The 12,912-nt window shown below is 31.2% G+C and overlaps 7 non-coding genes across 7 annotated transcripts; all 7 read right to left on the bottom strand.

Moving 5' to 3' along the window:
- Positions 1–1,391: 1,391 nt before the first annotated feature.
- On the bottom strand, positions 1,392–1,463 carry Trnae-uuc (transfer RNA glutamic acid (anticodon UUC)). The gene has a single exon. It is a non-coding gene; the product is annotated as a tRNA-Glu (tRNA).
- Positions 1,464–3,125: 1,662 nt separating this feature from the next.
- Trnae-uuc (transfer RNA glutamic acid (anticodon UUC)) lies at positions 3,126–3,197 on the bottom strand. The gene has a single exon. It is a non-coding gene; the product is annotated as a tRNA-Glu (tRNA).
- A 1,651-nt stretch (positions 3,198–4,848) lies between these two features.
- Positions 4,849–4,920, bottom strand: Trnae-uuc (transfer RNA glutamic acid (anticodon UUC)). The gene has a single exon. It is a non-coding gene; the product is annotated as a tRNA-Glu (tRNA).
- Positions 4,921–6,582: 1,662 nt separating this feature from the next.
- Trnae-uuc (transfer RNA glutamic acid (anticodon UUC)) lies at positions 6,583–6,653 on the bottom strand. Its single transcript has one exon. It is a non-coding gene; the product is annotated as a tRNA-Glu (tRNA).
- Positions 6,654–8,302: 1,649 nt separating this feature from the next.
- On the bottom strand, positions 8,303–8,374 carry Trnae-uuc (transfer RNA glutamic acid (anticodon UUC)). Its single transcript has one exon. It is a non-coding gene; the product is annotated as a tRNA-Glu (tRNA).
- Positions 8,375–10,036: 1,662 nt separating this feature from the next.
- Trnae-uuc (transfer RNA glutamic acid (anticodon UUC)) lies at positions 10,037–10,108 on the bottom strand. The gene has a single exon. It is a non-coding gene; the product is annotated as a tRNA-Glu (tRNA).
- Positions 10,109–11,771: 1,663 nt separating this feature from the next.
- Trnae-uuc (transfer RNA glutamic acid (anticodon UUC)) lies at positions 11,772–11,843 on the bottom strand. The gene has a single exon. It is a non-coding gene; the product is annotated as a tRNA-Glu (tRNA).
- Between the last annotated feature and the right edge of the window lie 1,069 nt (positions 11,844–12,912).

Genomic DNA, 12,912 nt, shown 5'->3' on the forward strand with positions numbered 1-12,912 from the left:
TGTACAGAACTCGATCCTTAATTCATAAGTTCCTTAAATACAGACTTGTTTCATTTTTTTATTTTACTTGGCCCACTCAGATGTAAAGGGCAAATGGCAATTGATATTTAATATTGATATTTAATATCTTCTCCACTTCACGATAGCAATATTTGACACAGTGTCGTTTTCAATGTGAGGAAAAAAATATGTCACTATATTTTATCTATATTTGATATTATACTGGAATGTTTCCCAGGATTGAATCATGGTCAACTCCCATATTTTAATTGTCATCGAAACCCGTGAAATCGCCCATTTTTACATCAAATCGATTGATTACCTGCTCTAGTTGAGGACCCATCGCAGTTCACCGGTAGGTATATCAGAAATTTGGAGGAATTTTTTGACACCCCTAACAGTAAACTACGAATAAAATATAATAAACTCGTAATTTCTCCTTTTAAAGTTGGTTGTTTATTTTCTTTATGGAATATACTTCCAAAATAAACTATTAAATAAACTATTAAAATTGTTTAAAAAATAATAGAAATATTTTTTGTTATTTAAATATAAAAATCTATCAAACTTTTTCTATTTGTTCAATTTTTACGATATTTTCAGAGTCAATGTAAAATTTTATGCTCTTTCCAATAAACTTTATATAATATTTTAGATAAACGTTTTTTTTAAATTCACGTCCTCCCTACTTTGAAATGTCTATAATTTTTTTATAATTAATTTATATACCAAACCTTATTTTTTTTTATAAAAGTATTGTTTATTTATAATTGCTTGAATTTAAGTTTAAAATTCAAAAGTCAAGTATCTTACTTCATTTATGCTCTAAACAAAAACGTCCCTATCATATCAAAGAACCTACTCTTAGTTTTTACCTGGCCTTACTGGTTGTGCGGTGATAATGGGTTGAATTTAAGTTTAAAATAAAATTAATCAAGTATCATGGTGCTATTGTGCTTTAAATATAAACATTAATTTCGAACGCGCACCTGTCATATCAAAGAACCTACTGTTGATTTTATATACCGGGCTTTTCTGCTTGGGTAGTAATAAAACTTCTCAAATGCACTTGTGATGTTAGGCTGTGTAAGGCGTTATATTTGGTCAAAATTGCCTCTTTCTTATTTCATCGAATTTTTTCGATTATCAATGATCGATAGTTATCGAAGATATTCCGATACAAAACCTACCTAAGAACATTGCCACGTAATAAAGTACGTTCATGTGAATTTTCATCCAAAACAACCCGGCCATTTTCTCGCATTAAAATATATAGGATGGAAGCCTTAGAAAAAAAAGCAAACGTATATTAACTGCGGCTTTATTTAAAATAGGAGATTAACGACAAAATATATCTTATTAATGCATAAGGAGAGAAAAAAAAAGTTACGTTCCCACACCGGGAATCGAACCCGGGCCGCCTGGGTGAAAGCCAGGAATCCTAACCACTAGACCATATGGGAGAACGCTTGCTCAATCCATTATCTATCTACCATGTATAATTGTTTAAGGCAGCAGCTATTTACTTTATCAGCAGCTTTCAAAAGCTACCAAAGGACACGAAGCTGGTTTTTAATGGACACCAAGTCCACCTCTATTTTTTACCTACTAAATGAAGCGCCATGACTGCTTGTGAATGTTAGTAATATTTTAAATAGAATGTCATTTTCTAGAGCGCATCGTTATCCCAACCAGGTGGCCCGGGCCTAATTAGTTCGTTTGTGTACAGAACTCGATTTTAATTCATAAGTTCCTTAAATACAGACTTGTTTCATTGTTTTTATTTTACTTGGCCCACTCAGATGTAAAGGGCAAATGGCAATTGATATTTAATATTGATATTTAATATCTTCTCCACTTCACGATAGCAATATTTGACACAGTGTCGTTTTCAATGTGAGGAAAAAAACATGTCACTATATTTTATCTATATTTGATATTATACTGGAAGGGAAACCTAATGTTTCCCAGGATTGAATCATGGTCAACTCCCATATTTTAATTGTCATCGAAATCCGTGAAATCGCCCATTTTTACATCAAATCGATTGATTACCTGCTCTAGTTGAGGACCCATCGCAGTTCACCGGTAGGTATATCAGAAATTTGGAGGAATTTTTTGACACCCCTAACAGTAAACTACGAATAAAATATAATAAACTCGTAATTTCTCCTTTTAAAGTTGGTTGTTTATTTTCTTTATGGAATATACTTCCAAAATAAACTATTAAATAAACTATTAAAATTGTTTAAAAAAATAATAGAAGTATTTTTTGTTATTTAAATATAAAAATCTATCAAAATTTTTCTATTTGTTCAATTTTTACGATATTTTCAGAGTCAATGTAAAATTTTATGCTCTTTCCAATAAACTTTATATAATATTTTAGATAAACGTTTTTTTTAAATTCACGTCCTCCCTACTTTGAAATGTCTATAATTTTTTTATAATTAATTTATATACCAAACCTTATTTTTTTTTATAAAAGTATTGTTTATTTATAATTGCTTGAATTTAAGTTTAAAATTCAAAAGTCAAGTATCTTACTTCATTTATGCTCTAAACAAAAACGTCCCTATCATATCAAAGAACCTACTCTTAGTTTTTACCTGGCCTTACTGGTTGTGCGGTGATAATGGGTTGAATTTAAGTTTAAAATAAAATTAATCAAGTATCATGGTGCTATTGTGCTTTAAATATAAACATTAATTTCGAACGCGCACCTGTCATATCAAAGAACCTACTGTTGATTTTATATACCGGGCTTTTCTGCTCGGGTAGTAATAAAACTTCTCAAATGCACTTGTGATGTTAGGCTGTGTAAGGCGTTATATTTGGTCAAAATTGCCTCTTTCTTATTTCATCGAATTTTTTCGATTATCAATGATCGATAGTTATCGAAGATATTCCGATACAAAACCTACCTAAGAACATTGCCACGTAATAAAGTACGTTCATGTGAATTTTCATCCAAAACAACCCGGCCATTTTCTCGCATTAAAATATATAGGATGGAAGCCTTAGAAAAAAACGCAAACGTATATTAACTGCGGCTTTATTTAAAATAGGAGATTAACGACAAAATATATCTTATTAATGCATAAGGAGAGAAAAAAAAAGTTACGTTCCCACACCGGGAATCGAACCCGGGCCGCCTGGGTGAAAGCCAGGAATCCTAACCACTAGACCATATGGGAGAACGCTTGCTCAATCCATTATCTATCTACCATTTATAATCGTTTAAGGCAGCAGCTATTTACTTTATCAGCAGCTATCAAAAGCTACCAAAGGACACGAAGCTGGTTTTTAATGGACACCAAGTCCACCTCTATTTTTTACCTACTAAATGAAGCGCCATGACTGCTTGTGAATGTTAGTAATATTTTAAATAGAATGTCATTTTCTAGAGCGCATCGTTATCCCAACCAGGTGGCCCGGGCCTAATTAGTTCGTTTGTGTACAGAACTCGATCCTTAATTCATAAGTTCCTTAAATACAGACTTGTTTCATTTTTTTATTTTACTTGGCCCACTCAGATGTAAAGGGCAAATGGCAATTGATATTTAATATTGATATTTAATATCTTCTCCACTTCACGATAGCAATATTTGACACAGTGTCGTTTTCAATGTGAGGAAAAAAATATGTCACTATATTTTATCTATATTTGATATTATACTGGAATGTTTCCCAGGATTGAATCATGGTCAACTCCCATATTTTAATTGTCATCGAAACCCGTGAAATCGCCCATTTTTACATCAAATCGATTGATTACCTGCTCTAGTTGAGGACCCATCGCAGTTCACCGGTAGGTATATCAGAAATTTGGAGGAATTTTTTGACACCCCTAACAGTAAACTACGAATAAAATATAATAAACTCGTAATTTCTCCTTTTAAAGTTGGTTGTTTATTTTCTTTATGGAATATACTTCTAAAATAAACTATTAAATAAACTATTAAAATTGTTTAAAAAATAATAGAAATATTTTTTGTTATTTAAATATAAAAATCTATCAAACTTTTTCTATTTGTTCAATTTTTACGATATTTTCAGAGTCAATGTAAAATTTTATGCTCTTTCCAATAAACTTTATATAATATTTTAGATAAACGTTTTTTTTAAATTCACGTCCTCCCTACTTTGAAATGTCTATAATTTTTTTATAATTAATTTATATACCAAACCTTATTTTTTTTTATAAAAGTATTGTTTATTTATAATTGCTTGAATTTAAGTTTAAAATTCAAAAGTCAAGTATCTTACTTCATTTATGCTCTAAACAAAAACGTCCCTATCATATCAAAGAACCTACTCTTAGTTTTTACCTGGCCTTACTGGTTGTGCGGTGATAATGGGTTGAATTTAAGTTTAAAATAAAATTAATCAAGTATCATGGTGCTATTGTGCTTTAAATATAAACATTAATTTCGAACGCGCACCTGTCATATCAAAGAACCTACTGTTGATTTTATATACCGGGCTTTTCTGCTTGGGTAGTAATAAAACTTCTCAAATGCACTTGTGATGTTAGGCTGTGTAAGGCGTTATATTTGGTCAAAATTGCCTCTTTCTTATTTCATCGAATTTTTTCGATTATCAATGATCGATAGTTATCGAAGATATTCCGATACAAAACCTACCTAAGAACATTGCCACGTAATAAAGTACGTTCATGTGAATTTTCATCCAAAACAACCCGGCCATTTTCTCGCATTAAAATATATAGGATGGAAGCCTTAGAAAAAAACGCAAACGTATATTAACTGCGGCTTTATTTAAAGTAGGAGATTAACGACAAAATATATCTTATTAATGCATAAGGAGAGAAAAAAAAAAGTTACGTTCCCACACCGGGAATCGAACCCGGGCCGCCTGGGTGAAAGCCAGGAATCCTAACCACTAGACCATATGGGAGAACGCTTGCTCAATTCATTATCTATCTACCATTTATAATTGTTTAAGGCAGCAGCTATTTACTTTATCAGCAGCTTTCAAAAGCTACCAAAGGACACGAAGCTGGTTTTTAATGGACACCAAGTCCACCTCTATTTTTTACCTACTAAATGAAGCGCCATGACTGCTTGTGAATGTTAGTAATATTTTAAATAGAATGTCATTTTCTAGAGCGCATCGTTATCCCAACCAGGTGGCCCGGGCCTAATTAGTTCGTTTGTGTACAGAACTCGATTTTAATTCATAAGTTCCTTAAATACAGACTTGTTTCATTGTTTTTATTTTACTTGGCCCACTCAGATGTAAAGGGCAAATGGCAATTGATATTTAATATTGATATTTAATATCTTCTCCACTTCACGATAGCAATATTTGACACAGTGTCGTTTTCAATGTGAGGAAAAAAACATGTCACTATATTTTATCTATATTTGATATTATACTGGAAGGGAAACCTAATGTTTCCCAGGATTGAATCATGGTCAACTCCCATATTTTAATTGTCATCGAAATCCGTGAAATCGCCCATTTTTACATCAAATCGATTGATTACCTGCTCTAGTTGAGGACCCATCGCAGTTCACCGGTAGGTATATCAGAAATTTGGAGGAATTTTTTGACACCCCTAACAGTAAACTACGAATAAAATATAATAAACTCGTAATTTCTCCTTTTAAAGTTGGTTGTTTATTTTCTTTATGGAATATACTTCCAAAATAAACTATTAAATAAACTATTAAAATTGTTTAAAAAAATAATAGAAGTATTTTTTGTTATTTAAATATAAAAATCTATCAAAATTTTTCTATTTGTTCAATTTTTACGATATTTTCAGAGTCAATGTAAAATTTTATGCTCTTTCCAATAAACTTTATATAATATTTTAGATAAACGTTTTTTTTAAATTCACGTCCTCCCTACTTTGAAATGTCTATAATTTTTTTATAATTAATTTATATACCAAACCTTATTTTTTTTATAAAAGTATTGTTTATTTATAATTGCTTGAATTTAAGTTTAAAATTCAAAAGTCAAGTATCTTACTTCATTTATGCTCTAAACAAAAACGTCCCTATCATATCAAAGAACCTACTCTTAGTTTTTACCTGGCCTTACTGGTTGTGCGGTGATAATGGGTTGAATTTAAGTTTAAAATAAAATTAATCAAGTATCATGGTGCTATTGTGCTTTAAATATAAACATTAATTTCGAACGCGCACCTGTCATATCAAAGAACCTACTGTTGATTTTATATACCGGGCTTTTCTGCTTGGGTAGTAATAAAACTTCTCAAATGCACTTGTGATGTTAGGCTGTGTAAGGCGTTATATTTGGTCAAAATTGCCTCTTTCTTATTTCATCGAATTTTTTCGATTATCAATGATCGATAGTTATCGAAGATATTCCGATACAAAACCTACCTAAGAACATTGCCACGTAATAAAGTACGTTCATGTGAATTTTCATCCAAAACAACCCGGCCATTTTCTCGCATTAAAATATATAGGATGGAAGCCTTAGAAAAAAACGCAAACGTATATTAACTGCGGTTTTATTTAAAATAGGAGATTAACGACAAAATATATCTTATTAATGCATAAGGAGAGAAAAAAAAAAGTTACGTTCCCACACGGGAATCGAACCCGGGCCGCCTGGGTGAAAGCCAGGAATCCTAACCACTAGACCATATGGGAGAACGCTTGCTCAATCCATTATCTATCTACCATTTATAATCGTTTAAGGCAGCAGCTATTTACTTTATCAGCAGCTATCAAAAGCTACCAAAGGACACGAAGCTGGTTTTTAATGGACACCAAGTCCACCTCTATTTTTTACCTACTAAATGAAGCGCCATGACTGCTTGTGAATGTTAGTAATATTTTAAATAGAATGTCATTTTCTAGAGCGCATCGTTATCCCAACCAGGTGGCCCGGGCCTAATTAGTTCGTTTGTGTACAGAACTCGATCCTTAATTCATAAGTTCCTTAAATACAGACTTGTTTCATTTTTTTATTTTACTTGGCCCACTCAGATGTAAAGGGCAAATGGCAATTGATATTTAATATTGATATTTAATATCTTCTCCACTTCACGATAGCAATATTTGACACAGTGTCGTTTTCAATGTGAGGAAAAAAATATGTCACTATATTTTATCTATATTTGATATTATACTGGAATGTTTCCCAGGATTGAATCATGGTCAACTCCCATATTTTAATTGTCATCGAAACCCGTGAAATCGCCCATTTTTACATCAAATCGATTGATTACCTGCTCTAGTTGAGGACCCATCGCAGTTCACCGGTAGGTATATCAGAAATTTGGAGGAATTTTTTGACACCCCTAACAGTAAACTACGAATAAAATATAATAAACTCGTAATTTCTCCTTTTAAAGTTGGTTGTTTATTTTCTTTATGGAATATACTTCCAAAATAAACTATTAAATAAACTATTAAAATTGTTTAAAAAATAATAGAAATATTTTTTGTTATTTAAATATAAAAATCTATCAAACTTTTTCTATTTGTTCAATTTTTACGATATTTTCAGAGTCAATGTAAAATTTTATGCTCTTTCCAATAAACTTTATATAATATTTTAGATAAACGTTTTTTTTAAATTCACGTCCTCCCTACTTTGAAATGTCTATAATTTTTTTATAATTAATTTATATACCAAACCTTATTTTTTTTATAAAAGTATTGTTTATTTATAATTGCTTGAATTTAAGTTTAAAATTCAAAAGTCAAGTATCTTACTTCATTTATGCTCTAAACAAAAACGTCCCTATCATATCAAAGAACCTACTCTTAGTTTTTACCTGGCCTTACTGGTTGTGCGGTGATAATGGGTTGAATTTAAGTTTAAAATAAAATTAATCAAGTATCATGGTGCTATTGTGCTTTAAATATAAACATTAATTTCGAACGCGCACCTGTCATATCAAAGAACCTACTGTTGATTTTATATACCGGGCTTTTCTGCTTGGGTAGTAATAAAACTTCTCAAATGCACTTGTGATGTTAGGCTGTGTAAGGCGTTATATTTGGTCAAAATTGCCTCTTTCTTATTTCATCGAATTTTTTCGATTATCAATGATCGATAGTTATCGAAGATATTCCGATACAAAACCTACCTAAGAACATTGCCACGTAATAAAGTACGTTCATGTGAATTTTCATCCAAAACAACCCGGCCATTTTCTCGCATTAAAATATATAGGATGGAAGCCTTAGAAAAAAAAGCAAACGTATATTAACTGCGGCTTTATTTAAAATAGGAGATTAACGACAAAATATATCTTATTAATGCATAAGGAGAGAAAAAAAAAGTTACGTTCCCACACCGGGAATCGAACCCGGGCCGCCTGGGTGAAAGCCAGGAATCCTAACCACTAGACCATATGGGAGAACGCTTGCTCAATCCATTATCTATCTACCATGTATAATTGTTTAAGGCAGCAGCTATTTACTTTATCAGCAGCTTTCAAAAGCTACCAAAGGACACGAAGCTGGTTTTTAATGGACACCAAGTCCACCTCTATTTTTTACCTACTAAATGAAGCGCCATGACTGCTTGTGAATGTTAGTAATATTTTAAATAGAATGTCATTTTCTAGAGCGCATCGTTATCCCAACCAGGTGGCCCGGGCCTAATTAGTTCGTTTGTGTACAGAACTCGATTTTAATTCATAAGTTCCTTAAATACAGACTTGTTTCATTGTTTTTATTTTACTTGGCCCACTCAGATGTAAAGGGCAAATGGCAATTGATATTTAATATTGATATTTAATATCTTCTCCACTTCACGATAGCAATATTTGACACAGTGTCGTTTTCAATGTGAGGAAAAAAACATGTCACTATATTTTATCTATATTTGATATTATACTGGAAGGGAAACCTAATGTTTCCCAGGATTGAATCATGGTCAACTCCCATATTTTAATTGTCATCGAAATCCGTGAAATCGCCCATTTTTACATCAAATCGATTGATTACCTGCTCTAGTTGAGGACCCATCGCAGTTCACCGGTAGGTATATCAGAAATTTGGAGGAATTTTTTGACACCCCTAACAGTAAACTACGAATAAAATATAATAAACTCGTAATTTCTCCTTTTAAAGTTGGTTGTTTATTTTCTTTATGGAATATACTTCCAAAATAAACTATTAAATAAACTATTAAAATTGTTTAAAAAAATAATAGAAGTATTTTTTGTTATTTAAATATAAAAATCTATCAAAATTTTTCTATTTGTTCAATTTTTACGATATTTTCAGAGTCAATGTAAAATTTTATGCTCTTTCCAATAAACTTTATATAATATTTTAGATAAACGTTTTTTTTAAATTCACGTCCTCCCTACTTTGAAATGTCTATAATTTTTTTATAATTAATTTATATACCAAACCTTATTTTTTTTTATAAAAGTATTGTTTATTTATAATTGCTTGAATTTAAGTTTAAAATTCAAAAGTCAAGTATCTTACTTCATTTATGCTCTAAACAAAAACGTCCCTATCATATCAAAGAACCTACTCTTAGTTTTTACCTGGCCTTACTGGTTGTGCGGTGATAATGGGTTGAATTTAAGTTTAAAATAAAATTAATCAAGTATCATGGTGCTATTGTGCTTTAAATATAAACATTAATTTCGAACGCGCACCTGTCATATCAAAGAACCTACTGTTGATTTTATATACCGGGCTTTTCTGCTTGGGTAGTAATAAAACTTCTCAAATGCACTTGTGATGTTAGGCTGTGTAAGGCGTTATATTTGGTCAAAATTGCCTCTTTCTTATTTCATCGAATTTTTTCGATTATCAATGATCGATAGTTATCGAAGATATTCCGATACAAAACCTACCTAAGAACATTGCCACGTAATAAAGTACGTTCATGTGAATTTTCATCCAAAACAACCCGGCCATTTTCTCGCATTAAAATATATAGGATGGAAGCCTTAGAAAAAAAAGCAAACGTATATTAACTGCGGCTTTATTTAAAATAGGAGATTAACGACAAAATATATCTTATTAATGCATAAGGAGAGAAAAAAAAAGTTACGTTCCCACACCGGGAATCGAACCCGGGCCGCCTGGGTGAAAGCCAGGAATCCTAACCACTAGACCATATGGGAGAACGCTTGCTCAATCCATTATCTATCTACCATGTATAATTGTTTAAGGCAGCAGCTATTTACTTTATCAGCAGCTTTCAAAAGCTACCAAAGGACACGAAGCTGGTTTTTAATGGACACCAAGTCCACCTCTATTTTTTACCTACTAAATGAAGCGCCATGACTGCTTGTGAATGTTAGTAATATTTTAAATAGAATGTCATTTTCTAGAGCGCATCGTTATCCCAACCAGGTGGCCCGGGCCTAATTAGTTCGTTTGTGTACAGAACTCGATTTTAATTCATAAGTTCCTTAAATACAGACTTGTTTCATTGTTTTTATTTTACTTGGCCCACTCAGATGTAAAGGGCAAATGGCAATTGATATTTAATATTGATATTTAATATCTTCTCCACTTCACGATAGCAATATTTGACACAGTGTCGTTTTCAATGTGAGGAAAAAAACATGTCACTATATTTTATCTATATTTGATATTATACTGGAAGGGAAACCTAATGTTTCCCAGGATTGAATCATGGTCAACTCCCATATTTTAATTGTCATCGAAATCCGTGAAATCGCCCATTTTTACATCAAATCGATTGATTACCTGCTCTAGTTGAGGACCCATCGCAGTTCACCGGTAGGTATATCAGAAATTTGGAGGAATTTTTTGACACCCCTAACAGTAAACTACGAATAAAATATAATAAACTCGTAATTTCTCCTTTTAAAGTTGGTTGTTTATTTTCTTTATGGAATATACTTCCAAAATAAACTATTAAATAAACTATTAAAATTGTTTAAAAAAATAATAGAAGTATTTTTTGTTATTTAAATATAAAAATCTATCAAAATTTTTCTATTTGTTCAATTTTTACGATATTTTCAGAGTCAATGTAAAATTTTATGCTCTTTCCAATAAACTTTATATAATATTTTAGATAAACGTTTTTTTTAAATTCACGTCCTCCCTACTTTGAAATGTCTATAATTTTTTTATAATTAATTTATATACCAAACCTTATTTTTTTTTATAAAAGTATTGTTTATTTATAATTGCTTGAATTTAAGTTTAAAATTCAAAAGTCAAGTATCTTACTTCATTTATGCTCTAAACAAAAACGTCCCTATCATATCAAAGAACCTACTCTTAGTTTTTACCTGGCCTTACTGGTTGTGCGGTGATAATGGGTTGAATTTAAGTTTAAAATAAAATTAATCAAGTATCATGGTGCTATTGTGCTTTAAATATAAACATTAATTTCGAACGCGCACCTGTCATATCAAAGAACCTACTGTTGATTTTATATACCGGGCTTTTCTGCTTGGGTAGTAATAAAACTTCTCAAATGCACTTGTGATGTTAGGCTGTGTAAGGCGTTATATTTGGTCAAAATTGCCTCTTTCTTATTTCATCGAATTTTTTCGATTATCAATGATCGATAGTTATCGAAGATATTCCGATACAAAACCTACCTAAGAACATTGCCACGTAATAAAGTACGTTCATGTGAATTTTCATCCAAAACAACCCGGCCATTTTCTCGCATTAAAATATATAGGATGGAAGCCTTAGAAAAAAAAGCAAACGTATATTAACTGCGGCTTTATTTAAAATAGGAGATTAACGACAAAATATATCTTATTAATGCATAAGGAGAGAAAAAAAAAAGTTACGTTCCCACACCGGGAATCGAACCCGGGCCGCCTGGGTGAAAGCCAGGAATCCTAACCACTAGACCATATGGGAGAACGCTTGCTCAATCCATTATCTATCTACCATGTATAATTGTTTAAGGCAGCAGCTATTTACTTTATCAGCAGCTTTCAAAAGCTACCAAAGGACACGAAGCTGGTTTTTAATGGACACCAAGTCCACCTCTATTTTTTACCTACTAAATGAAGCGCCATGACTGCTTGTGAATGTTAGTAATATTTTAAATAGAATGTCATTTTCTAGAGCGCATCGTTATCCCAACCAGGTGGCCCGGGCCTAATTAGTTCGTTTGTGTACAGAACTCGATTTTAATTCATAAGTTCCTTAAATACAGACTTGTTTCATTGTTTTTATTTTACTTGGCCCACTCAGATGTAAAGGGCAAATGGCAATTGATATTTAATATTGATATTTAATATCTTCTCCACTTCACGATAGCAATATTTGACACAGTGTCGTTTTCAATGTGAGGAAAAAAACATGTCACTATATTTTATCTATATTTGATATTATACTGGAAGGGAAACCTAATGTTTCCCAGGATTGAATCATGGTCAACTCCCATATTTTAATTGTCATCGAAATCCGTGAAATCGCCCATTTTTACATCAAATCGATTGATTACCTGCTCTAGTTGAGGACCCATCGCAGTTCACCGGTAGGTATATCAGAAATTTGGAGGAATTTTTTGACACCCCTAACAGTAAACTACGAATAAAATATAATAAACTCGTAATTTCTCCTTTTAAAGTTGGTTGTTTATTTTCTTTATGGAATATACTTCCAAAATAAACTATTAAATAAACTATTAAAATTGTTTAAAAAAATAATAGAAGTATTTTTTGTTATTTAAATATAAAAATCTATCAAAATTTTTCTATTTGTTCAATTTTTACGATATTTTCAGAGTCAATGTAAAATTTTATGCTCTTTCCAATAAACTTTATATAATATTTTAGATAAACGTTTTTTTTAAATTCACGTCCTCCCTACTTTGAAATGTCTATAATTTTTTTATAATTAATTTATATACCAAACCTTATTTTTTTTTATAAAAGTATTGTTTATTTATAATTGCTTGAATTTAAGTTTAAAATTCAAA

Source organism: Euprymna scolopes, chromosome 28 (genome assembly GCF_053919585.1).
Source record: "Euprymna scolopes isolate OS-2025 chromosome 28, ASM5391958v1, whole genome shotgun sequence".
Taxonomy (NCBI): Eukaryota; Metazoa; Mollusca; class Cephalopoda; order Sepiida; family Sepiolidae; genus Euprymna; species Euprymna scolopes.